The 26,611-nt window shown below is 42.6% G+C and overlaps 1 pseudogene across 1 annotated transcript in view; it reads left to right on the plus strand.

Annotated features, from left to right (window-relative positions):
• LOC306878022 (threonylcarbamoyladenosine tRNA methylthiotransferase-like) overlaps nt 1-26,611 on the plus strand; it is a 224,272-nt pseudogene that overhangs the window by 31,611 nt on the left and 166,050 nt on the right. Inside the window, exon 4 of the transcript in view lies at nt 11,770-11,890. The product of the transcript in view is annotated as a threonylcarbamoyladenosine tRNA methylthiotransferase-like (transcript). The remainder of the gene's footprint in view (nt 1-11,769; nt 11,891-26,611) is intronic.

The following is a 26,611-nucleotide window of genomic DNA, read 5'->3' on the forward strand; positions in this document are numbered from 1 at the left end:
TTGCACATTCCTCTTTATTACTATTTAAGTCAACAACATACTGACCTGCACATTTATATTTTTTAATCTTTTTATTCTTTTATTTTTTCTACTTTTCTTTTTCTTAATATTTGTATACTTTATAATTGCACTATCCTTGGAGCGGTGTTCTGCCCTTTATCTCAAACGCCTTGCTTGAGTATGCAGTCAGATAACGCCTCCCAAAGACAACAGACACAGGAATTGTTTCCAAGGTTTACTGCTACCCAAGGAATAACGTAAAACTGTAAAAATACAAAATACAGAATCCTAAATGTACAGCGTCGATTACATGTTTGCATAAGCACAACAAAGGCTTTTACATTGAGTATAGTTAGTATCAACTATAACAGAAACAGATTGTGCATTCATGAAACAAAGAAAACTAAATTTACATCTGGGATATGAGATATAACAATTAAATATGCATAGGAGTTATAATGTAGCAACATCTACATACCGAAAGTGCCTTCAAAACAACTTAAATAAAGGAGCAATAGTAGCCATGACCGCATGCTCTTCTTTGCTGCAGGGCTCACGTTTGTGATGTCATCATATAAGGACATTAACAAAATTATATGCAATACCCAACTTTGAACAAAAGGGGTCACTTTACTACAACTTTTATATCAAATAAATGCAGAATGTTCATATAGAACAGCACAAGCGGACCTGACCTACATTTCACTGCTGGTTATACTCTGTATAATTGTGTATGTGACAAATAAAAATCTTGAATCTTGAATCTTGTTTGTTTAGAGCTGTTTTGTCTTGTAAACGCTGCTTGATCTGTGCAAATTTCTCTCCTGATTCAGACCAGAACACGTTTTCACTGGAGGAAGCGTTATGGTCAAATCCTAGCACACCGCCCACTCCACACACAAGTCCTTCACAGTGAACACAATCCCAGAATGCACTGGGACAAGCACAGTGTAAAACATCAGATCTGTTGTGTCACAGAAGGTTCATTGATGTCACATGCTGCCTGATGTTCCTCACAGTCTCACGTTTCATATGTCTGGGTGTGATGTTGAACTGAATAACCTTTACTAGGATAATTCAAGCGATTGAAGATTTCTCTCATTTAATCGTGTTTAGCGAGTGATGAAATCGGGTCTTGTTCAGTGACTCAGTGCTGAGTTTTGAGTGTTGGTTTGATGATGGAGGGTCATGACTGAAAGTGAATGGAGGGACGGATGTGTTCTGGGTGGATGGATATAAATGTTCATGACTGGACCGACTGCTAAAGATCCTCTACTGATCTGAATAAAAGACCAGCATTAAAGTGCCCCTATTATGTACACAGCTGTAAGTGAACGAAAACATCCTGCAAAGTTTTAAATCTGAAAGTGCACCATGTATAAAGTTATTGTCTCTCAAAAGAAAGAGTCGAATCTGAATCCTTGAAATTAGTCGTTTTTAAAACGAATCCCAAGCCGTTTCATTTTGATGTCATGAAACATTAGCATATTGCCACCCACCTGGGAAAACATCTCAGGTTACGTATGTAACCCCGGTTCCCTGAAGGGAACGAGATGCTGCGTCGAAGCGCTAGGGGAACGCCTTCAGCGTGACCGCGCTCTAAACCAGAGTGTAATCTGTCCAATGGAAGGGCGAGACGTCATAGGAGGGTGACGTCACTGACCGGAAAGCATAAATGGAGGAATGAAGCAACCGCTCGCAGGGATACAGGAAGTATGGCCTCGAGACGCAGCGTCTCGTTCCCTTCAGGGAACCGGGGTTACATACGTAACCTGAGACGTTCCTTTCCAGGAACTTGAGCTGCGTCGAAGCGCTAGGGGAACGAGATGCCCACGCCACCAGACTTCCAAAATACCTGCCCTGTGTGTATCACTGGGAGCACAGCGAGGGCGAGAAAACAGAAGACCCGGGAGTGGCCCTAAGATCAAGGGCGTAAAACCGAACAAAGGTGAGGGGCGTGGACCAACCCGCAGCATCGCAGATATCCTGCATCGGAACCCCAGCCAGAAAGGCCGCCATACTCCTAGTTGTATGGGCCTTAAGCCCCAAAGGCGAAGGGATGCCTGAAGATTCATAGGCCAAGGAAATAGTATCCATAATCCACCTGCTAAGGGTCTGCCTAGAAGCAGGCAGACCCCGCTTGGCACATACAATTAAGCTTCTGGTCGGGCTGCCCAAGGGGAGGAGGACTGAGGGCCTGCAGCACGACAGGCCATGGTATAGAAGAGGGGATCTAGGAAATAACCCGCTCGAGGGTAGAAAAGCGCTTTGGCCAGACCAGGGGCAAAGACGAGATAAGAAGGGGCCATGAAGGGCCTACAAATCCCCACTCTCTTAAGAGACGATATCGCCAAAAGGAAGGAAGTCTCAAAGTGAGAAAGCGATCAAAAATCCCTTCAAAGGCTCGAATGGAGTTTACAGAGAGCTTCTAAAACCACAGCCAGGTCCCCGTAGGGACACGTCGTACAGGAGGTCTCAGCCTCAGCGCACCGTGGAGGAAACATGTAACCAGGGGGTGTCGACCCACTGTAAGGCCACCGAGAAGGGCGTGGTATGCCGATAAAGCCGCCACGTAAACCTTCAGGGTGGAGTGAGTTACCCCTGCGGAGAAACGAGCCTGCAGGAACTCCAGCACTGTACCAATCGGCAGTTAACTGGGTCAAGGGGGCGGTCTCCGCACCAAGAAGTGAAATATCTTCACTCCAGGGCATACAGTTTCCTCGTAGAGGGAGCTCTGGATTGGAAGATGGTCTCAGCAACCTCGGTTGAGAGACCGGAAGCTATGAGCTGCGCCCCCTCAGAGGCCACATGTAATGCGCGCATCGCCTCGGCAACGTGCACTGCAACAGCGAGCACTCACTCAGAGGGGGAAGAACCGCACACGTGGGCTTCCACGAGTGAGAGCGCTAGATCTGGGGAATGCAGGAGGATATAGGGCGAACCTGTCTCCAACCTGTTCGCCAGATCCATGTTGCCATCCAGAACTCCCGGGAGCAGAGCAATCGGGGAAAACCGTACAGACGAAGCCTCGGCCAGGTCTGTACCAAGCGTCCAGTCCAGAGGAGCTGGAGGAATTAGAGGGGCATAGCGCTGACTCTTGAGTCGCAAAGCCAAAAACCTCCATATCTGCTTCACCACCACGGGTGAAGCATCCATACCCCGGGCCTCGGCCCCTGCCTCGACAGGATGTCTGCTCCCACATTGAGATACCCAGGGATATAGATGGCTCTGAGCGAGCAAAGTTTGCCCTGGGACCACACAAGGATCTGGTGCGCCAGCTTTTACAAGGGGCGCGAACGCAGACCTCCCTGGTGGTTGATGTAAGAGACCACCGCTGTGCTGTCGGTGCGCACCAACACATGGTGATCTCTTAGGTCTGGGAGAAAGTGCTTGAGTGCACGAAACACGGCCAACATTTCCAAACAATTGATATGCCACGTTAGATGGCGACCGCTCCACAGACCGCGGGCAGGGTGGCCACTCATGACCGCTCCCCAACCGGTGAGGGATGCGTCCGTCGCTAGCATTACGCGGCGACAAGAGGCTCCCAGCACCGGGCCCTGAGACAAGAACCAAGCTTGGCTCCACATGTCTAAGGCACGTAGGCATCGCCGCGTGACCTTGATCATGCGAAGCGGCTTTCCCCTCAGGGAGAACCCCTTGGTCTTGAGCCACCACTGTAGGGGTCTCATGTACAGCAGGCCAAAAGTAACCACGTTGGACGCAGCTGCCATGAGCCCCAGCAGTTTCTGAAACTGCTCGACAGTGAGTGACTGGCCCTCTTTCACTCGGTTGACTGAGGTGAGGATCGACTCGATCCGAGCAGGAGACATACGTGCCTGCATCGTGGTCAAATCCCACACCACGCAAAGATAAGTGGTTCTCTATATTGCAGAAAGCACACTTTCTTGGCGTTCAGTCTCAACCCCTTCATGTGCGCGACAACGACATCTCGATGCAGAATCGCCACCTGCTCTGATCGAGCTAGAATCAACCAATCGTTGATGTAAAAATGCAGGGTAAGAGTGCAGGGCCAACGGGAAGAACCCGATATCGGTCTGAGACATGACTGATGAGTGTAAGCACCCTGAACTTCAGTCACATGACTGAGCGGTTCAACTGACGCAGATCTACCATCCTTCTTTGGAACAATGAAGTACCGGCTGTAGAACCTGGACTCTCTTCCGTGAGGAGGGACCACCTCAATGGCCTCCTTCCTCAAGAGAGTGTCTACTTCCTGTTCCATGATCAGAGCCTGCTGGGGGCCCACGCACATGGGAATCACCCCGTTGAAAGGCAGTGGCGGAGCACCAAACTGAATACAAAAGGCCTTTCTCTACAGTACGCAGGACCCAATGAGATCCATTTGGCAGTAGTTTCCACTCTGCCTAAATGGTCTACTAAGGGAACCAGTCTCTCGAGACTGGCCTCTGATGTACCCAGAGCTGCTGGCTCGGTGCCCTGAAGCGGAGGACCGGCAGGAGACGGCCGAATCAGGAGCTCTAGAGACCCCCGCAGGGGTGGAGAGCTTCTCAGCTCCGCTACACTTCGGGGCGGAAGAAACTGAGAACATCGCTCGCTGGAGCCAGCTGCGCCCTGGAACTCTGGCAGGGTTGGCAGACTGCTCTCCCGAGGGCACTGGGGAGACGGACACCTGATCTGCCCCAGAGGGGTCTGCCCTCGTAAGTCCTGTGCACAGCACCAGGACTGCCTCAGCCTCAGCCTCCTAATGAACGACGGTCCTCAGACCCGCGTCATTCCTAAGAAGATCAAGCTGAAGTACCAGACCCTGCAAGGCAGGACCCAAAGAGACACATTGGCAGTAGTTTCCACGCTGCCAGATGGTCTCCTAAGGGAACCAGTCTTTCGAGACTGGCCTCTGGCATGCCTAGAGCTGCTGGCTCGGAATGCGAGATGTACAGCGGAGAGAAACACAATCAGCCCCCTTTCTCCTTTTTTTTTAGAGCTGACTGCGCGCCGTTCTCATTCATAAATGCTTGTGCAAACACTGTTTCATTGACGCGTCCACCTCTTCGGAGGAAGACAGGTCTAGGGAAGGGAAGAAGATAGGGGCTCGCCCGTCTTCCTTCAACGCTAGTGAAAACTCACTCCTCTCTTTTTCTTTTTCAAAGAGAGCCTTCAGAGAGCAGGCGTAAGCAATGAAAAAAGCTCACAAAACGGGCAGTCAGCTCCCTCGAGAGCTGAATCTGTGTGCTCTGCTCTCAAGCAGACCACACACAGACTGCGTGTATCCCAAGCAGTGATAATAATGTGTGCTGGAAGGAACACACAGCCCGTAATGCGATCTGCTATCGCCCAGGTGCTTGCACATATTGCTGGAGCCTATTCAAGTGATTGTGCCAGGACAAACAACACTAAATAAGACTCACAACACAAATCGACAGACACACAGAGTAGCGGTTGCTGAATGACAAAAAGCAATCGCAGCTCCACCGCACGTGCTTTTATGCTTTCCGGTCAGTGACGTCACCCGCCTATGATGTCTCGCCCTTCCATTGGACAGATTACACTCTGGTTCAGAGCGCGGTCACGCTGAAGGCGGTCCCCTAGCGCTTCGATGCAGCTCGAGTTCCTGGAAGGGAACTTGATTTTCACGTTGGTCTGGATGGAAACTTTTTCCTTCGTCAAAGCAGAGACCAGGAGACTTTGGGATAAGTTACTCTTTATTGAGAACTCGCAGTAGTCGCTGTAGTCATCCAAGTCTGACTCAAACAGTATGCATTGTAGTTTATATACATTTCGAGGGGGAGGGATACAGAGGTGGAGACAATCTAAACAAAGAATTCAAATACAGTACAGGAATCGGCCCATTACCAGAATTTCCCTAGCCCTGACATCATCAGCATAACAGTATGATTCAAATGCATAGGTGCTTATCCAATCAGCCTGACAGTATCACCCAAATGGTCAGGAAGTGCCTAAAGACAAAAGGTTAATGTCTCAGACACCTGGGCTGCCTTACTTCATCTTAGAATGTCATCATCTTTACCTCAAAATGTAAAACACACTGTTTCAGTTTATATATAGTTATATAAATAGTTATACTATTACATTGGAACCTAGATTTATCATTTTATAAATTTGTAATCCAACAGGAATGAAAATGTAAATTCATTCTTTGCCACTAGGTGCCCATTTGGAGCGTTAAAAATAGATTTTTCCCCGGTAACACTGTACACAGCAAGCTCACAAACACTTCTTTAAATGAAATCGACCAATCACCGCAGATTAGCATCACGCAAAGGAAGGGTTTGGAAAAATGAAACGCTGAGTGAATCGTTTGGAAGTCGTTGAGCAAATAAGGTAAAAAATAAATGCATATTATAAGACAATGAAAGTGTTTTTTGACCTTGCATGCATGTCATCCTGTTGTTGGGGACTCCCAAAACCAAAATATTAACCTTTCATTACCCATAATAGGGGCACTTTAACATTTTTAACATTTTTTCCATCATAAGATCTCTGCTAATGACCACATTCATCACTTTGACAGACTGAACCGTTCAGCTTCTGTTTGATTTTTTTTTATTTTGCTCTTGGTGTGAAAAAGAGAATAGACACCTGCGCTCTTGAGATTCGCTCATCACTGTGAGTTTGGAGAAATACTCATCTAAGATTACTGATAAGATATTCGTTTTCATCTTTTATTTAAATATATTTAAGCACACAGTTAAATCTCATTTATCACTGCACTTACAAATGAAGAGTAAATAAGTTGATGCATTCTGCTTCCTAAAGCGTAGAGTAATTATGCTAACTTTAAACTCTATTGAGATGTGTTTCACATGATGCAATTTGTGTATGAGTAAAAAACACAAATTAAAAATGTGTGTTTTTTAGAATCAGAATCAGAATCAGAATCAGAATCAGAATGAGCTTTATTGGCCAAGTATGTTTACACATACAAGGAATTTGTTGTAGTGACAGAAGCTCCACAGTGCAACAGAAGGACAGTAACAGGACAGGACACAGGTAATGAAACAAAATAACAGGAAATAGCCAATGACCAATGTACAAAGCAGCAAAAAAAAAAAAAAAAAAACAAAATACACAATTTATAATATATAATATAGGCGACTATGTATGTACAGGTCAAGTATGTGCAAATTAGAAATGAGAAAATAAAATAAGTGAGTGTGGTGAATGGATAATGTATTAGTTGTGTGTTCTACGTTTATTTATTGAGTGTTCATGAGATGTATTGACTGAGGGAAGAAACTGTTCCTGTGTCTGGTCGTTTTGGTGCTCAGAGCTCTGTAGCGTCGACCAGATGGTAAAAGTTCAAAGAGGTTGTGTGCTGGATGTGAGGGGTCCAGAGTGATTTTACCAGCCTTTTTGCTCACTCTGGATAAGTACAGTTCTTGGAGAGTGGGGAGGGTTGTACCAATGATTCGCTCAGCAGTCCTGACTACCCTCCGTAGTCTTCTGAGGTCAGATTTGGTAGCTGAGCTGAACCAGACAGTTATTGAGGTGCAGAGGATGGATTCAATGATGGCAGAGTAGAACTGTTTCAGTAAGTCCTGTGGCAGGTTGAACTTCCTCAGCTGGCGAAGAAAGTACAACCTCTGCTGGGCCTTCCTGACAATGGAGTCAATGTGAATATTCCACTTCAGGTCCTGAGAGATGGTGGTGCCCAGGAATCTGAATGACTCCACTGCAGTCACAGTGCTGTTCATGATGGTGAGTGGGGGGAGAGCAGGGGGGTTTCTCCTGAAGTCCACGATCATCTCCACCGTTTTGAGCGTGTTAAGCTCCAGGTTGTTGAGACTGCACCAGACAGCCAGCTCCTTAACCTCCTGTCTGTAAGCAGACTCGTCACCGTCCTGGATGAGGCCGATCAGTGTGGTGTCGTCTGCGAACTTCAGGAGCTTGACAGAGGGGTCTTTAGATGTGCAGTCGTTGGTGTAGAGGGAGAAGAGCAGTGGGGAGAGTACGCAGCCCTGAGGAGCTCCAGTGCTGATGGTTCGAGTGCTGGATGTGAATTTGCCAAGCTTTACTAACTGCTGTCTGTCTGTCAGGAAGCTGTTGATCCACTGGCAGACGGAGGTGGGGACGGAGAGCTGAGTTAGTTTATTTTGAAGGGTTTCCGGGATAATGGTGTTAAAAGCAGAGCTGAAGTCCACAAACAGGATCCTCACATAAGTCCCTGGTCTGTCCAGATGCTGCAGGATGAAGTGCAGTCCCATGTTGACTGCATCATCCACAGACCTGTTTGCTCTGTAGGCAAACTGCAGGGGGTCCAGTAAGGGTCCAGTGATGTCCTTCAGATGAGCCAGAACCAGTCTTTCGAATGATTTCATGGCTACAGACGTTAGTGCCACAGGTCTGTAGTCATTAAGTCCAGTAATTTTGTGTTTCTTTGGGACGGGGATGATGGTGGAGCGTTTGAAGCATGAGGGGACTTCACACAGCTCCAGTGATCTATTGAAGATCTGTGTGAAGATGGGGGCCAGCTGCTCAGCACAGATTTTTAGGCAGGCTGGTGACACACCATCTGGACCAGGTGCTTTCCTTCTTTTGTTCTTCCTGAAGACCTGGCACACATCGTCTTCGCTGATTTGAATTGTAGGTGTGGGGGAGAGAGGGGTTGCTGGAGGTGTGAATGGTTGTGTGGAGGGGTGTTCTGGGCGGGTGTGGGGTGATCGTTCAAAACGACAAAAGAACTCGTTTAAGTCGTCTGCCAGGTGTTGATTCTCCAGAGTGCTGGGGGGTGGTGTTTTGTAGCTGGTGATGTCCTTTAATCCTAGCCACACTGAAGCCGGATCGCTGGAAGAGAATTTGTTCCTGAGCTTGTCAGAATAATTCCTCTTTGCCACTCTGATCTCCTTTTCCAGTGTGTATTTGGCCTGTTTGTACAAGACTTTATCCCCCTTTCTGTGAGCATCTTCTTTGGCCTGACGGAGCTGTCTGAGTTTGGCAGTGAACCATGGTTTGTCATTGTTGTAGAATAGATGAGTCCTGGTAGGAATGCACATGTCCTCACAGAAACTGATATAAGATGTTACAGTCTCTGTGAGCTCGTCCAGGTCATTTGCCGCAGCTTCAAAAACAGTCCAATCAGTCAGGTCGAAACAGGCTTGTAAATCCCGCTCTGTTTCGTTAGTCCATCTTTTAACAGATCTTAATACAGGCTTCGCAGACTTAAGTTTCTGCCTGTAGGATGGAATAAGATGAACCAAACAGTGATCAGAGAGTCCTAAAGCTGCTTGTGGAACCGAGTGATATGCGTCCTTTATTGTTGTGTAACAGTGATCCAATATATTACTGTCTCTGGTGGGACATGTAACATGCTGTCTGTATTTTGGCAGTTCACGGGAGAGATTTGCTTTATTAAAGTCCCCGAGAATGATTAAAACAGAGTCCGGGTGTTGTTGTTCACTCTCTGTGATCAGATCAGCGAGTTTCTGTAGAGCTGTGCTCACGTGCGCTTGCGGTGGAATGTAAACACTCACGAGAATGAACGAGCAGAACTCCCACGGCGAATAGAACGGCTTGCAGTTAATGAAGAGCGTTTCTAGATCTGAACAGCACATCTTCTTTAACACAGTTACATTTGTACACCACCTCTCATTGATGTAAAAGCATGTCCCGCCGCCGCGCGATTTCCCCGTTGATTCTGTGTCCCGATCTGCTCTGATCAGCTGGTAATTAGGCAGATGGATCGCGCTGTCCGGTATGTCGCCATTCAACCAGGTTTCCGTGAAACATAGAGCAGCAGAGTTAGAAAAGTCCTTGTTTGTCCGGGAGAGCAGAAGGAGTTCGTCCGTTTTGTTGGGTAGAGAGCGGAGATTCGACAAATGGATGCTAGGTTACGCCGTTCTAAATCCGCGCTGATGAAGTTTCACGAGCGCGCCGGCTCGCTTTCCCCGTCTGCGCCTCCTGTAGCGTTTGACCAGAGCTATGGCTCTGCCAACTACAATGTCCAGCAAAACGTCCGAAAAATCAAAAACCGGTAGAAGATTTTGTGGTGTGTTCTGCCGAATGTTCAGCAGATCATCCCTGGTAAAGCTGATCTTATTTGAAAAACAAAAAACAGGAAAAACAAACAAAAACAATACAAACACTGAGGAGCAACGCACAATAGCTGCCATCAGCGGCGCCATTTTAGACATTTAATCTTAGTTAAAAAACTAAACTATTATTGTGGATAAATAGTTCACATCAAAAAAATCAGAAAGCACTGATGCAGCAGCAGATCCACACGCTTAGTTCCTTGTTGCATCGCTGTAATCACAGTCTTGTGCAGGTCTGATTGTTTGAGATCAGTGGAGTTTGTCAGTAAAGTAAAGACTGCTGTGTGTTTTAGAGCAGAGCAAACGTGTCTCTTTTTTTCTGATCAGAGCATTAAAACATACAGATGACACATGACTTCTGAAGAGCTTTAGTGTTGTAGGTCTCAAATGTCTCGTGAGCTTGTTTGATTGTTTGTTTCTGGATGTAACTGGCCGATCGGTTGGATTCTTGTGCGATGTCTTCTGTCTCTTTGTCCTGCTCTGTTTCCCAGAGGATCGAGGCACAGGAGACACTCAGAGCCGTGGATCAGAAAACTACATGTCGCACCTCTGGCCTCAGATCCTTTCTTTCAGTTATTTGCATGTAGATGGTTGGATGAATTATTTAGCAGATTTGATAACATACACAACTCTGTTTGAAATTACTTCATTTACACTTTGGACATTTTGAAACACACACACACACACACACACACACACACTTGATCCTGCGTGCAGTAGGCCTTTAATTAGTTGTAGCTAATTAAAAATGATTCTTTGTGATTGAATCACTCCGGTGTTGTTCGGTCTGTATGATTCTTTTAAATGTGTGTGTCTGTGTAACACAGAGGAGAGAGTGAGGGGCGTTTGCTCTGTTCTGTTCACTGCTAAAGCAGAGTGAGTCGCCGGCAGTGATTGAGGTTTGAGCGCTGCTGCCGAGGGGAAGAGTTTCTCTCAAGAAGCGTCACCTGACTTCAGAAGACGGGGAATCTCTGACTGTCTTGTGTTCAGTGGAAGAAGTGGTCAAAGAGATTTAGTGTGTGTTAAATGATATTCAGATCTTATGACTTTCCATATTCCAGATTCTTGGATAAGTACACTTGATGATTTGTGTGTGTTTGTAGAAAATCCCTTCAGATAACACAAGTAACTGGATGTGTCAAGGCCTTTCAGAGTCACTAATAACCCCCAGTCGATGCAGTTCCCACGATTCTTCTGTGCAGAGAGACACATCACGCTCAAGATGTTTGTCACAGACCATGTTATTCCTTTATTCAGGATTGTTTATTTCAAATCATGCTCAGAATACCTGAGTATTGTTGTATGAATAAAGGGATTGTGTGTGTGTGGATCAGGTTGTTTCAGTGTAAGTATCAGTCCTCAGAGATCTCCCTCTCTCCTCATGGTTGTTGCTGCATCTCTCGGAATCTGAATTCATTTCCATGTTGTTGTAATGTGAGGTGTGTGTGTGAACATCTGGAGGGTTCAGCATAGGGTTTCTCATTGTTCTGTTGCTCTAAACTCTGAATGATGGGGATGTATTCATGGCCACATCTCAATATCTGCTCCGTCTCAGTCGGCATGCAGCAGACACTCACGGCGGAATAGTGTCTCTCTCTCGTGGCCTGAAGCTAATGTGTGGTTAGGTTGGAATGGGGCACAATCTTTTATTCCGCCTTTTCTTTGGCATCAGTCTGTGTTCATGGCCTGCGGTGTGATGATTCTGCTCCCCGTGTGATGTGTGTGTGTGTTCCAGGTCACTCCGTGCGTCTGCTGGGTCAGAAGAAGGAGAAAGGCAAGCGTCTGGGAGGAGCGCGGCTGGATCTGCCCAATATCAGGAAGAACCCGCTGATTGAAATCATTTCCATCAACACAGGGTAAGATGTGAACAAACACACACACTCATGAAAGATTCAGAGTCACTGGAGGATTCAGTTTCCAGCTGAACGCTCACATTGACGTTGTGTGACGTGACTGTCATCATCCAAACCCAGATGGGCTTCTGTGTGTGTGTGAGAGACCGTGTATGCGTGTGTTTGTGACCATGTGTGATTGTGTTTGTGTGTGACCGTGTGTGTGTGAGTGCGTGGTTCAGGTATATCCACACACACACACAGCTCTTTGTTTCTTTGAACAGTTGCAGCAGACCGCTGCTCAACACTGAAGGTAAAACAAGATACTTTTAAATAGCCTTGTTAGCAGGAGTTTGGAGTTGCCTGTTTCTCTGGCTCTCTGTTCATCTGAACGTTATGGGGACCAAATGTTCCCACAAAGATGGCGACATCCAAAATCCTTGTCCTTGTGGAGAGATGTTTTGGCCCCCATGAGGAAACAGGCAAATAAATCACACAGAATGAAGTGTTTTGAAAATGAAAAAATGGCTGTAGTTTTGTGTGAGGTTTAGGTGTAGGGTTTAGGGTAAGAGGATAGAAAATACAGACTGTACAGTATAAAAACCATTACACCTACGGAATGAACCCAGAAAACACAACATGCGTGTGTGTGTGTGCAGTCCACGTCTCTGGTTAAGTGTGTGAGTTTATTATATATGTGTTGCTGTAAGAATCTGCAGAAAATGATTCAGTGTGTGTTTGTGTGTCAAGTCATCCCTCCTTTATTTATATAGCGCTTTTAACAATAAAGATTGTGTCAAAGCAGCTTTACAGTATCGGATAGGAAAATAGTGTGTTGGTAATGCAGAAGAACAAGTCACTGGGGATCAGTCTCTGGGTCTCATCTAGGTGTCCTGGCTGTAGAGGTCATCTCTAGGTACTGATCCACCATCTGATCTGGATACAGTCTGGATCTGGGTGGCTACGGTGACCTCGGAATAAGAAAGAAGCAATTCTTCTAATGTAACTGGTTCTACTCCACCCGCTCCGAGCGGGATTCGAACCACGGTCTCTGGCGCGGGAGCGGGCTAAATGCCACGACCTCTAGCGTCAGTTGCCAGACCGCCTCTTTTTGAGATCAGGGGAGTGAGGTTTACACGCACCAGCACTTACTTGCCTACGTCTGTTATATGGATGTAACGATTACCGGTTTGACGATAAATCATGATAAAATTCCCCACGGTTAGTATTACCGTTTCATATTTTAATTATCATTAAAACTGTATTCGATTACCACGATTTGAACAACTCACGATAAATAAATGCAGTCCAGCATAAAACACAGTTTTAAGTTTAACAGTCTCATGTGTGCACAGCGTGCAGAGTAGATTCGTTTTGAGTGAAAATAGGGCGGAAAAGCTGGGAGGTTTTAAAAGAGTGCTAAGGGAATTATGAATGAATGAATGAATGAATTATACAAATTAATATATGAATGAATTAATTATATGAATGTACCTCTTAAGGTTCTGACTGTCTTCAGAAACGATTCGATGGCATTTTGTTTTCATCTTCGCTCCATCTTCGTAATACCTAAAGGAAGTGTTTTTAATCGCAATACTTCAGCTTTTCCATATAAAGCGCCACCCGCTGTCAGTGAGTAAATTTACAGAGACTTATATTTACATTCAGCCTGTGTGCAGCAGTTTCTGTCTGGCCAAAAACGGACTGAATTTGCATGCCCTGCTGTAAATTTTGACCAGTTGATGAAAAACAAGCTTATGTGGATTCTACACATTTAAACAATTCAGATAAGTTAACTAGAATTATTTATGGAGCAGATAAAATGCATAGCCTATAATCATTTATTAATAAATTATCATTTTGACTTAACCCTTTTCTATATTTACAGTCTGAAATGTGAGGTTTACCTTTATATGAAACTTTTTCAAAGCTTTGTTTGAACATTTACATATAATATATTTGAACATGCTATTAAACTGTTCTCAGTCAAGTTGTCACTTAAAATCCAGACATCATTGGTAATGTTATTGTTTTAGTGATTAGGCATACAAAAAGTCATTTTAGAATCAGAATCAATTTATTTGCTGTTTGTTGATTTTTAAATATAAAACTTGGCGAAGTTGTTTATGTGTCGATACTTTTCGAACATCTCCACATTTTAACAATACCGTGATAACTTTGGTCACTATAAATTTTCATACCGTTACATCCCTAGTCTGTTACACTAACAATGTAACAAGTACATCAGGTGTTTTGGGAAGTGTTCCCAGTTGTGGTTGACCTAATTAATGCATCCTAAAAATCCTTTAATGGATTTGAATTATAGAAATTAAATTATGTGTAAACCAGGTTAAAGAGATGGATCTTTAATCTAGATTTAATCTGACAGAGTGTGTCTGCTTCCCGAACAGTGTTAAGTAGATTCTTCCAGAGTTTGGGCGCTAAATAGGAAAAGGATCTGCCGCCCGCAGTTGATTTTGATATTCTAGATATTATCAAATGGACAGAGTTTTGAGATCGCAGCGGACGTGAAGGACTATAATGCGATAAGAGCTCACTCAAATACTGAGGTGCCAAACCATTCAGGGCTTTATAGGTAATTAGCAAGATCTTAAAATGTATACGATGTTTAATAGGGAGCCAGTGCAGTGTTGACAGAACCGGGCTAATGTGGTCATACTTCCTGGTTCTAGTAAGAACTCTAGCTGCTGTATTTTGAACCAGCTGGAGTTTGTTTATTAAACGTGCAGAGCAACCACCTAGGGCTGTCACGATTCGTCGATTTTAGTCGACTAGTTGATTTTTAAAAATCGTCGACTTTATTTTGCTCGCGTCGAATAACCGGCAAAATACCGGAAGTGGCGCATTTCACGAACAAGAATCCATAAAACACATTATTAGACTATTTTCCAAGGCTGCATGATATATTAAACCCATTTAAAAATCATAATTAAGCATAATTGTGAATTCCCAAACGCTATGATTTAATTGAATAATTATATGCGATGCAGTTCACACAGTATATGCTCTTTAATTATTTACATGCGTGTAGTTAAGCACATGCGTCTCACAGCGGCTCCGTTCACAGTAGCTCCACAGAAACTGTTAGCATTTACATGTGGAGCGTCTCAAACTCATCTCTGCATGTTGTTGTGAGTTTGGGTTTATTATAACGTTCATCTGGGAACGCTATAGCATTTCTGTCCTAAAGAAATGGCCAAATATTAAAGATTAAGTGGACATTTGAATTAAATGGTGCTTGGTCAATATTAAACAGTAATGTGTAAAAATAATCATCAGGCCGTCAGCGCCCCTGCAGGCCTTTGTTGTGATGCGTAATCTACATTAGCTCTATTGTTTATAATGCATTATGTATTTTAACAGTTTTGTTCAGTAAAACCATATAATTTCTTGCTTTTTATACTTTATTTGAACTAATTATTATTGCATCATTGCTATTATATATGAACTTTAAGTCGTTTTAAAAGCTATTATTCACTTAAATCCATTTTTATTACCACACACAAAAAAAAAAAAAAAAAAAAAAAAAAATATATATATATATATATATATATATATATATATATATATATATATATATATATATAATTATAAGGCCCTATGAAATCCGTTTTATTTCCAAATTCAGTTTTTAAAATTTTATTAATCTAATTAATTGAGTTTTACAGTTTCATCTTTACCAAATTATGTTTTCCATTATTTTCTGGATTCCATTTTAATTGTTCCATAAAATTTTAATAATAAAAAGCATCTCCAATTAATTGATTTTATATAAAAAAAAATATATATTTTCAATTCAAATTCAATTTCAATTCAATTCAAATTTTATTTGTCACATACATATACATACATAGTACGACATGTAGTGAAATGTATTGTACGACTGTCCAACAAATTGTCCAACAAAATTAAGAAAAACCTCAAGTTTACAAACATACAAATAGAAAAAGTACAGTAAACATATATATAGAAATAAACTAGCAATAAAATAAAATAACAAATAGATATGAGAATAAAAATAGATATGAAGAATAAAAATAGAATATGATTCTATATAGATTCTGTAAAAGTAAAGTGTATGTCAGTGATAAAGTGTCCGTGTGCTGTGCAGTGCAGTAAAGTGTGTAAGTGAGTAAAAGGAATACTAAAGACAAATGGTATGCAAATCCCACTCATTATCCTTACGTAACCTTCTACAATTTACTGCAGATTGTAATGAAAATGTGCAAAGTGAAAGTGTGGGGTGATGTGCTTAGAGTGGAGAGTGGTTATGACTCCGAATGGCCTGCGGGAAGAAGCTCCTACTCATTCTCTCTGTGTTCGCCTTCATGGAGCGGAAGCGTCTCCCTGAACGCAGCAGAGAAAAGAGTCCATTGTTGGGATGGCTGAGGTCCTTCACAATCTTCCTGGCCCTGGTCAGGCACCGCTTGCTGTAGATCTCCTGCAGGTCAGGGAGCTCGGTGTGAATGGTACGTTCCGCTGAACGCACCACCCTCTGGAGGGCTCGTCTGTCCTGCATAGTGCAGTTCCCGAAACAGGAAGTGATGCTGCCCGTCAGGACGCTCTCGATGGTGCAGGTGTAAAAAGTCTTAAGCACCCGAGAGGGAAGTCTAGCAAGTCTATTTCAGAAATACTGCACATTTAAATTTTCACCTAAATAAATTCTGGTAAATAATATTTCTGGTAAATACTCCTTTAAAAAAAAGTGTTTTTTGATGATATTTGTATTATTATTAGACTAGAACACGTGGATATGTTGTCATTCTCACACTATAATACTGAACTGTGATTTCAGTGATTATGGGATGGACACTTGCTTCTTGTACTCTATATTGCACTTCACCTTAGCTTTAAAAAAGGATTTCATAGAAATTTGGATTTCATTTGGTTTAATAAAATATGTTTTAAATAAAATTGTTTATTTTTTTTGTGGGAAATTAATCGTTTAGATTAATCGATTAATCAATAAATTAGTCGATAGTGGCAGCCCTACAACCACCCAATAAAGCATTACAATAATCTAGCCTCGAGGTCATGAATGCATGAATTAATGTTTCTGCATTTGACATTGAGAGCATAGGTCGTAATTTAGATATATTTTTGAGATGGAAAAATGCAGTTTCACAAATGTTAGAAACGTGGCTTTTGAAGGGGAGATTGCTATCAAATAGCACACCTAGGTTCCTAACTGATGACGAAGAATTAACAGAGCAGCCATCAAGTATTAGGCAGTGTTCGAGGTTATTTCATGCAGAGGTTTTTGGTCCAATAAATTACAGAATTTTTTCAGAATTTAGCAGTAAGAAATTACTCGTCATCCAGTTTTTTTATATCAACTATACATTCCGTTAATGTTTCAAATTGTTAAGTTTCATCAGGTCGTGAAGAAATATAGAGCTGGGTATCATCAGCATAACAGTGAAAGCTAACACCATGTTTCCTAATGATATCTCCCAAAGGTAACATGTAAAGCGTGAAAGTAAGGGGCCAAGTACTGAGCCTTGAGGTACTCCATACTGCACTTGTGATTGGTATGATACCTCTTCATTTACTGCCACAAATTGATGGCAGTCAGATAAATAAGATTTGAACCATGCCAGTGCACTTCCTCTAATGCCAACATCATTTTCTAGTCTATTTAAAAGAATGTTGTGGTCGATCGTGTCAAACGCGGCGCTAAGATCCAGTAGCACTAATAAAGAGATACAACCACGATCAGATGATAAGAGCAGGTCGTTTGTAACTCTAATGAGAGCAGTCTCAGTACTATATGATCTAAATCGTGACTGGAAATCCTCACAGATACCTTTTTTCTCTAAAAAGGAATATAATTGTGATAATACTACATTTTCTTGTATCTTTGACAGAAAAGGGAGATTTGAAATCGGCCTGTAATTAATTAATTCTTTGGGGTCAAGTTGTGTTTTTTTAATGAGGCTTAATAACAGCCAGTTTGATGGTTTTTGTGACATATCCTTATGACTATGACAAATGAATAATAGTCAGAAGAGGATGTATGACCTCCGGAATCACCTCTTTTAGGAGCTTCGATGGACATGGACAACAAACATGTTGTTGGTTTAGATGATTTAACAGAGTGTGCAAGCCATTTGAGACTTTTTGACCAATTAGATGAAAAAAAAAAAAAGATTGTTTCTCTCAAGATTCTGGCATTGATTCTGATTCTAAATAGCTGATAGGAAACACACATGACATGATTACTGAAATACTATCAGAGAAAATGATTCTCAGCCAGGTCGGTATATGGGAATGTCCATCGTCAGACAAGGATTTATTAAGTGATGTTTCACTGGAGCTCGAGCATCTTTACAAATAAGTCTAGCGACGGTTCTCTCTGAACCCCAGATGTTTCAGCATGAGGTTCTGCTGATGGTGGAGTGTGAAAGTGAGTTCATTAGTGTCAGCAAACAGAGATGGACTCTCCCCATCTGCCAGTGGGTTTGTGTGATACTGTTCCCAGAACACACAGATTCATACATCCACTGTTATTCCACTGTAGTTCAAGCAGCATCCTGATACCTCTGACACACTCATCACAGCAGGAGTCTGCTACTCCAGCATCTGCAGGACTCCATAGGTCGCTCTGTAATCTGCCTGTTTGCTCGACAGTATTCAACAAATTCCCCAACATGCTGGTGGCTTAATTAGAAGCTCGTCTCTCAGAGCCACTTAGAACCAAATGAGATGCAAATGGAAACACCTTGAGACGCAGGGGAGAGTCTTCACGGGAGGAGAACATGCTGTTTTGGAACTTTGGGACTTTCTGCCCAGTGAAGTCTGCATTCATGAGGATTTTGTCTTGAGGATTTTCTAAGCAAAAGTGCTTTTTGAGCAAAGTCTAGCTGCTAGTCATGAGTGTTTGAGCTCCTATCGATAAGCCCCTCCCCTCGAATGCAGATGAGCCAGTGGCAGTTGAGTATCAGTTACACAGGGATCGGAACTCTGACATATTTAGGTTTCAGCACCATAGAGAAACATTGGAAGATCTGAAGTGCTCATCGGTTTGATGGTGTTTATGCTTCAAAAATGGAAAAACGATGTGCCTGGGGTACTTTTAACACTGATTCCAGGTATGCTGAGAGGATAGGCAATGGAATTTATTTGATTTACATTTCCTAAACGCAAACAAAACAGAGCAAAATGTCCATGAACATTCAACTCTAATCCCAATGAAGACAAAAACATTCATTTTCTGGTTGTCATATGCTCATTAAGTTATAATTTCATATGCTCAAGCAGAACATTAATGTCATCTTGTGCTTCAGTGAGCTATCTCTGGCTAAAACTAGCTAAGGTTTAAGTTCAAGCTAATGTACAAACCTAAATAGCTAACGTTAACTGTTCTCACGTCATGTACAGTGTAGGTCAAAAACACATAAACGAAGGTTTACATTTCAGTGTCTCTTCATAATAAACTGGTAAATTAATATAATCGTACCCTACGATACATGAACATTGTTGATCCGGGGTGTTCATGTATCGTAGGGTACGATTATATTAATATGAGACTTCTCCCGCTTGCATTGTGATCTGTAAACCCTTGCTTTGTATTTATTTTAAAATCTTTTATAAATCCCTCCATGGCATATTGAATTCCCACTTGAGTGTCCGGAATTGTTCAAGAACATCTTGTGACAGGTTTTCACCCTGCAGCTGTCATTGTGAGAGAGTGAGCAGCTCCGTTTTTGTCCGAGGGAGCAACAGTAACTAAAGGGAGGTGGGGCTTACCGATAGGTCAATTAATTATCTGTCTGATAAATATTGTCTTAATCCTCATGCTCTGCTCATTTTGACCCGGAGATGATTATCTTTTTCCTGAAAAAGAAGATATTTGGAGAAAAGCCCAGTTGGGGCACTTGAATAATTCAGATGGTTGTTTACAAGCAGCCTTTTGTAGCCATTATGCCTCTGGATGGGTTTTTTGCCCAGTTTTCTGTTATGCTGACGTGTACCTCACTGTTAACATGACGTGTGTCATCTGGAGGACAAACGCATGAGGTCAGGACAGCATTAGACAGTAACCACACACTGCTGCTCCCAATTTAAGATCATGTAAGGAGTCTCAGACGCTGGTGTTAACAGCAGGTTTTCATGAGAGATTAGCTGTGTGGACGTGTGCCGTCTCTCCTCACCATATAAAATTGAGTTCATCATTGTGCTGATGAGATAATTATGGGTCATTGCTATGGTAACCAAACTATAGACACTGACTGTGGTGTTTGAACAGCGTTCGGCGTAAATGAAGAGCCTCTTCAGTCCTGATGAGAGATCAAATACTCCTTGACTGCTGCTGGGACGAATTTAGATTAGGAAAAAAAAATAATAAATAAAATTCTACACAAAAAGAGATGAAAAAACAAAACTCAGTGTTCTGTCTTGACTGGATCAGAGATCAGGGCAGACTTTAGTTGGTTGTCTTCAGTGGTTTAGTGTGTTTTTGTTAGGATGTGAACACGGAGTCGTTCCAGCAGCGCAGTAGCTCCAGAATCTGTGCTGCTCACATGCTATAAACGCTCATGTTGGTACAGGACTCCAGTGAAATCTCTGAGGATAATGCCTGATTGTGGTTGCTGTAGTTGAGACGTCGATCTGGTGTGGCTCTGAAAGGTCAGGTGTGAGTGAGTCACGTTGTTTTGGGAGCTGTTGAGTTGAGCTGTGCGTATCTGAGTGAATCTCCTGCGTGGGAACTCACAGATTCAGGGCTATCGTGACATCTGACTGTTCCTGGGCTCATCTCAACACAAACAGCAGCGCAGAATGAGCTGATGAGACTCGGTGAGATCTTTAATAACCTGAAGTTCTCTGGGGTGCAGTAGTGCACTCACTAGGGCTCTCCTATTAATGTCCTTAAGATAAGAACATTGTTTTTGATTGTGTGTATCTATGATTGTTTCATGCTCCGATTGCTAGTGCTAACAGGTTAAAGGAGGTGTTCAGATGCCTGAGTGCAGTCAACTCATGCTTGATCTGCCCTACAGGAGCGTCATCTGTATGTCAGGAGCGCTCATGAAGACACACAGCGACACTGAACTTCATCCAGATCAGCATTCGAGTGTTAGTCCTGCGAGAGAGCTGTCAGCGGCTCAGAGATATGTGTTCAACAGAAACATCAGGATCACACACACAATCTCTCTCTCTCTCTCTCTCTCTCTCTCACACACACACATCATCATCATCATCATCTTCAGCTGTGAACTGTAGTTACTCAAGTCAAATCAATATTATTTGTATAGTGCTTTTAACAATGCAAATTGTGTCAAATCAGCTTTACATCGGCTTGATAAAAAGCTGGGTGGCTTTATATCAGCTTTACAGTATCTAGACGGGAAATAGTTTGTCAAAATAGTGTCATTCTCCTCTGGCCAGATGAAATCAGCAGTTTAAATCTAGACTAAAGCAGAATCAGATACTCAACAATTACAGTCGAGCTGCTTTTGAGTAACTACACTACAAACTGCTAACAATCATTTAAAATATATAATATTTATTTAATTATGCTGTTTATCTGGCAAAAAAACAAAACAAAAGAAACAAACAGAAAAAACACATTACTGATACATTGATAATAAATGCAGCCAAAAAGATAGACAATTCTGTTTTAAACATGATTTTCCATTTAGCTTCTCAAGTCATTCTCCTCTGTTTACATGATGTTTTGAGGGAAGTGTGCTGATCAGTGGTGTCTGGAGTGTTTCTGTCGTATAATCACACGAGGCGTTCTGTCACTGGCTGGAAATGATTCAGAGCCGATAGCTGAAGGTAAACAGGTCCAGCCGCTCTTAAAATAAAGCGTATGTTTGCATACGGCTGTAGTTACAGGGCATATCTCTGATTTCATTTACATTCATACGTGACGTTATCATCTTTTCAGTATCAGTCTGTCTTTATTCGACTCCGGAGCCGCTTTTAATTTGCTTTCGGGCCCCTGTGACATCAGACCTGACATTTGGAGGCTGTGCAGATAGGGAGCTCTTTGTGAGGCTTCTCTCTCACGTCCCATCCATCATCCAGCCTCTTATCGCCGTTTCAGGCTCAGAGGCGTGACGGCGCTCCCCTCCAGATCTGACACGTGTTTACTCTGGGCTCGGACGTCCCGTTCACCCTGAGAAATGTGTCGTGATGCTCTCATGTCTGTCCAACGTGCAGCGCAGCACACAGACATTCATGATGACATTCATTTAATTTGAGTTTGTGTATCACTTTGCTTGACTTTAACCCTAACCCATAATGAATAATGGAATTGACCTCAGATCTTCAAACGAACTGCCTTTTTTATTATTTAGTACTGTTTTCTGTGGTCCACTTGGGGTTTTAACTGTATGAGATTTTCACGGTATGATAATCGTCTCAGAAAATATCACGATATATATTAAACAATAATTCTTATCAGTAACAATGACTCTTAAAAAGTTATTTGAGTGAACAAATCCTTTATTACAATAAACTTGAAACCATTTAAATGAAAGTATTGAAGTCTCCCTTCTGAAAAAAAAGATTCATTTCGTTTAAAAAAAAAAAAATAAAAAAAAAAAATAAAGCTATACACCTTATGTATATCTATATTACACTTTAACCTTTTAATATATTTTTTTAAATGTTATCAAATTAAAATGTAACAACTTTTATTTTTTGGCAAAGTTCTGCACAACAGAGGTATACAAAGTTAAAACATGGACAAACATGATATTCCTTAAAAATAATGTTTAAATAAATTCATTAAAAATAATATTATTATTGTTGTTATAACTTTAAAGTACATCGTACAATGCTAATATATTTCTGTCATAATTTCAAGTTAGATCGAACTTTCATTTTGATGGGTTGTAGTGGACCTTTGAGTTTCAGAGTGTATTTGACAATGTTTTTTCTCAAATAAAACTAGGAAATGTTTAAGTTTTCTCTCAGAGCAGCTCAGGAGCTGCTCATGTTTATGTAAACGCTGAAAACATAGTGTCATGCACACTTCAGTATAAAACGGCGCTACTCAGAGACATGCAGAAACAAGCAGATTATTTATATAGCAGTGTCTTCGCGCTTCACAGATGCATATCATATCTACTTTTGATTTATCCATCCATGAGATTGTGTGTTTTACGTGATATCCTCCTTATACTGTAAATTCCATGTTCATGACTGCACCGGGATTCCCTCTGCATCACGGAAATCATACGGCCTTAATTTATAACTTTTTATAAATGCGACACACGTTTATCTGCACGGAAGGATGGTGTCCGTGAATGAGCGAACATGTATTGCCTGCTTTTGCTGCCACTTTGCGTCCACATTTTTTGCAAATTGGATCCAGCCTCAAGGACAACCCCGCGTTTGTTTAGTTTTTTTAATACCCGAAGTATTCCCATACTGCAGAATTAAACTTTTTTTTTCCGGCAGGGATGGAGATTAGATATAATCTCGGTCTCTGTCAATTTCAATGCTGTACGTGCGTGCAAGCAGCCAGGTGAATGAAGAGTGAAGCAGCTGAGCGGAAATAAGATGCATATGCACGGGTCAGATTTTTTTCATTCATTTTTTATATATGTTTTTAAACCGTAGATATGCAAATGTTTACGGTATTATAACCATGCATGCTCAAACCGTGATAAACCGTCATACCGGTATACCGTTACAACTCTAGGTCCACTTATATTGTTATCAAGATTTTTACGTAAAAAAAATCAGAATTTCGAAGTAATAGCCATTTATATTTATATAATAGTCATGTTTTGACCCCCCTCATCATAACGCTGTGTTTGAATAGGCGTGGTGGGTTGTAGACTCAGAAGTAAACCCCACTGCTGTGATTGGCTTGTTTATGATTGACAGTCTATGTCCTTCACAGATGAATGCTGCTGTGATTTAGGTCAAAAACGCATTAATAACTCAATACATATCAAACAATCTGTAAAAACAGGCAAAGCAATAGTGATCACGTAATTAAATCAGTTACTCTCACTTGTGTTGCGACATTACTGTCGGATCCAATATAGTCACACAGCATCATCTTTTAGTTTCAATCTTTCTGAAAATCCTGCGTCAAATTGTGCCTTGTTTGTAAACTAATCCATAGTAAAATAAAGTGAACAAAGGACCAAGTTCTTACTGACGCAGTCTGGATCGTCATTAAACAAAGTTCATCAAATAAAGTTTATCATCTGGTTTCTGTGTAGACCTGCGTTTGCCTCTCTCGTTATTTAAAGGACGTGAACCTAGGACACCTAGATGAGCCCCAGAGACTGATCCCCAATGAAGACCCTGTCTCCAAGACGGCCATCGGGACAAGACCACAGGAACCAGATCAGTCCTTTGCACAATCTGATTCTGCAACGGACAGTTAGGACTGCTGAGAGAATTATCGGTGCCCCTCTGCCCAGCCTCCAAGAACTTTACACCTCCAGAGCAGGGTTTCCGTTGTCCGGTAATTGCCGGACATTGGCCGGAAAAAAAATGAAATGTCCGACAAAATTAAATCTCTCCGGTCAAATTGTCCGATTAAAATGGCCTAATAATCCCGCCCCACTAACACAATCTGAATTTGAGAATAAGCCTAAAATGTATAAAGCAAAAATACACCGACCTTTGGCTATGTTATAAAGGAACAGGCTCTACCGTTTGAAAGTTATTAAACAACATCGCATGCTGCATTTAAAATAAAGCGCACGCCTAAGGGGCCGCTCACATATCGCGTCTTTTGCGCGCTCAAGTTCGTTATTTCAAATGGAGACGCGCGGTATGCGCGCTGCGCTCGTTTTTTCCAGGCGGCGCGCATCGAGATAAAAACATCTCAACTTTTCAGAATGCCGCAAGCGCACCGCAGGTCATGTGACAAGAACCAACCAATCAGCTTCCTCACCTTTTCCGTTACTTTGAAACCTCAGCAGCGTTTTTGAAGTATGGGGTGCACCCAAACACTGTGGCGTTTTTTACTTTTCTTAGTAAATAAATCTTGTAACAGAGTTACAGCAAGTGTTTTTCGGTGTTGGAAATCCATTGCTGAAATTTCCTTGTTGTAACGGAGAGCGCAGCTGATGGTTGTTTATTAACGACAGACGCCTCCGGAGCGCAACCGCCCGAGCGCTTTGGAAAAAAAGAGAAAGCGGCGCGCCTAGCGTTTTCCACGCATTTTTAGGCGCGATATGTGAATGGCCCCAGAGACGTCTATTTATAATAAGCGCAGCATTCTTTTGTTGGCCTATAATTCTAATATCGTTCTCACCTATATTATATTATCTTATAGCTCTTCAATAATATGCAGAACCAGCGATCAGAAGGATTATTTGCCATTTTACAAGCATTGAGTCTGCGGACACCGCTCCTCTTATCGATGCCATAAGCCTGCGACGTGATACCCTCGCTGTCATGACAGAGCTCCGTGGCTATGGAGGATTGCATTTCTCCACAGCCTGCTAAGTCCTCATATGTGATTTCAACGAAATGTATCCAGAGTGGACCAAGCTCGCCAAGATAGCCTGTGTAATCCCTGTCTCGAGTGTTCCTGCAGAGAGGGGGTTCTCGCTGCAGAATCGGATCAAGACGAAGCAGCGAAGTCGCCTTGCGGAGAACAAGGTTACGCGCCTTATGCGCATTGCAAGTTGTGGAGAGACTCTGGGAAGTTTTGATTTTAAGTCGGCAGCTGCACAATTCAGCACTGCAAAACAGCGTAAAAAGTAGCCTAAAATGACAGTGTTATAGGCCTAGTCATTTGTTTGTTCCAGTTAATTTGACAAGGAGTCATTTCACGGTGGCCAATTTAAATGTTACCAGTTAAATGAGACATATTGAGAGTGTATAATTAAGTTCGCTTGAGTAAAAACAATAGGCTACTATTCAGATATTTTATGTGGGGAAGGGGGATTGGTTTGTTAAACTATGAATGTGAAACCATGTTTTTTCCGTCTATTTGAAAGTTAGGCTAATAAACGTTGCATTCTATACGGCCTGATTATGTAATTTTTTAAGTTACATAGCCTGCTTCCAGTTTTCCTCAACTTGACTAATTAAGAGGCGATATTTGACCGGCACATCACCAAAATGTCCGGAAAACGAAACCATTTTTTTCTAGCGGAAACTCTGCTCCAGAGTGAGGAAAAGGGCTAAGAAAGTCACTCTGGACCCCTCACACCCAGCTCACTCTCTCTTTGTACTGTTGCCCTCTGGTCAAACGCTACAGGAGGCGCAGGCGGGGAAAGCGAGCCGGCGCGCTCGTGAAACTTCGTCAGCGCGGATTTAGAACGGCGTTACCTAGCATGCATTTGTCGAATCTCCGCTCTCTACCCAACAAAACGGACGAACTCCTTCTGCTCTCCCGGACAAACAAGGACTTTTCTAACTCTGCTGCTCTGTGCTTCACGGAAACCTGGTTGAATGGCGACATACCGGACAGCGCGATTCATCTGCCTAATTACCAGCTGATCAGAGCAGATCGGGACACAGAATCAACGGGGAAATCGCGCGGCGGCGGGACATGCTTTTACATCAATGAGAGGTGGTGTACAGATGTAACTGTGTTAAAGAAGATGTGCTTCTCAGATCTAGAAACGCTCTTCATTAACTGCAAGCTGTTCTATTCGCCGCGGGAGTTCTGCTCGTTCATTCTCGTAAGTGTCTACATTCCACCGCAAGCGCACGTGAGCACAGCTTTACAGAAACTCGCTGATCTGATCACAGAGAGTGAGCAACAACACCCGGACTCTGTTTTAATCATTC

Source organism: Barbus barbus (assembly GCF_936440315.1).
Source record: "Barbus barbus genome assembly, chromosome: 12".
Lineage (NCBI taxonomy): Eukaryota > Metazoa > Chordata > Actinopteri > Cypriniformes > Cyprinidae > Barbus > Barbus barbus.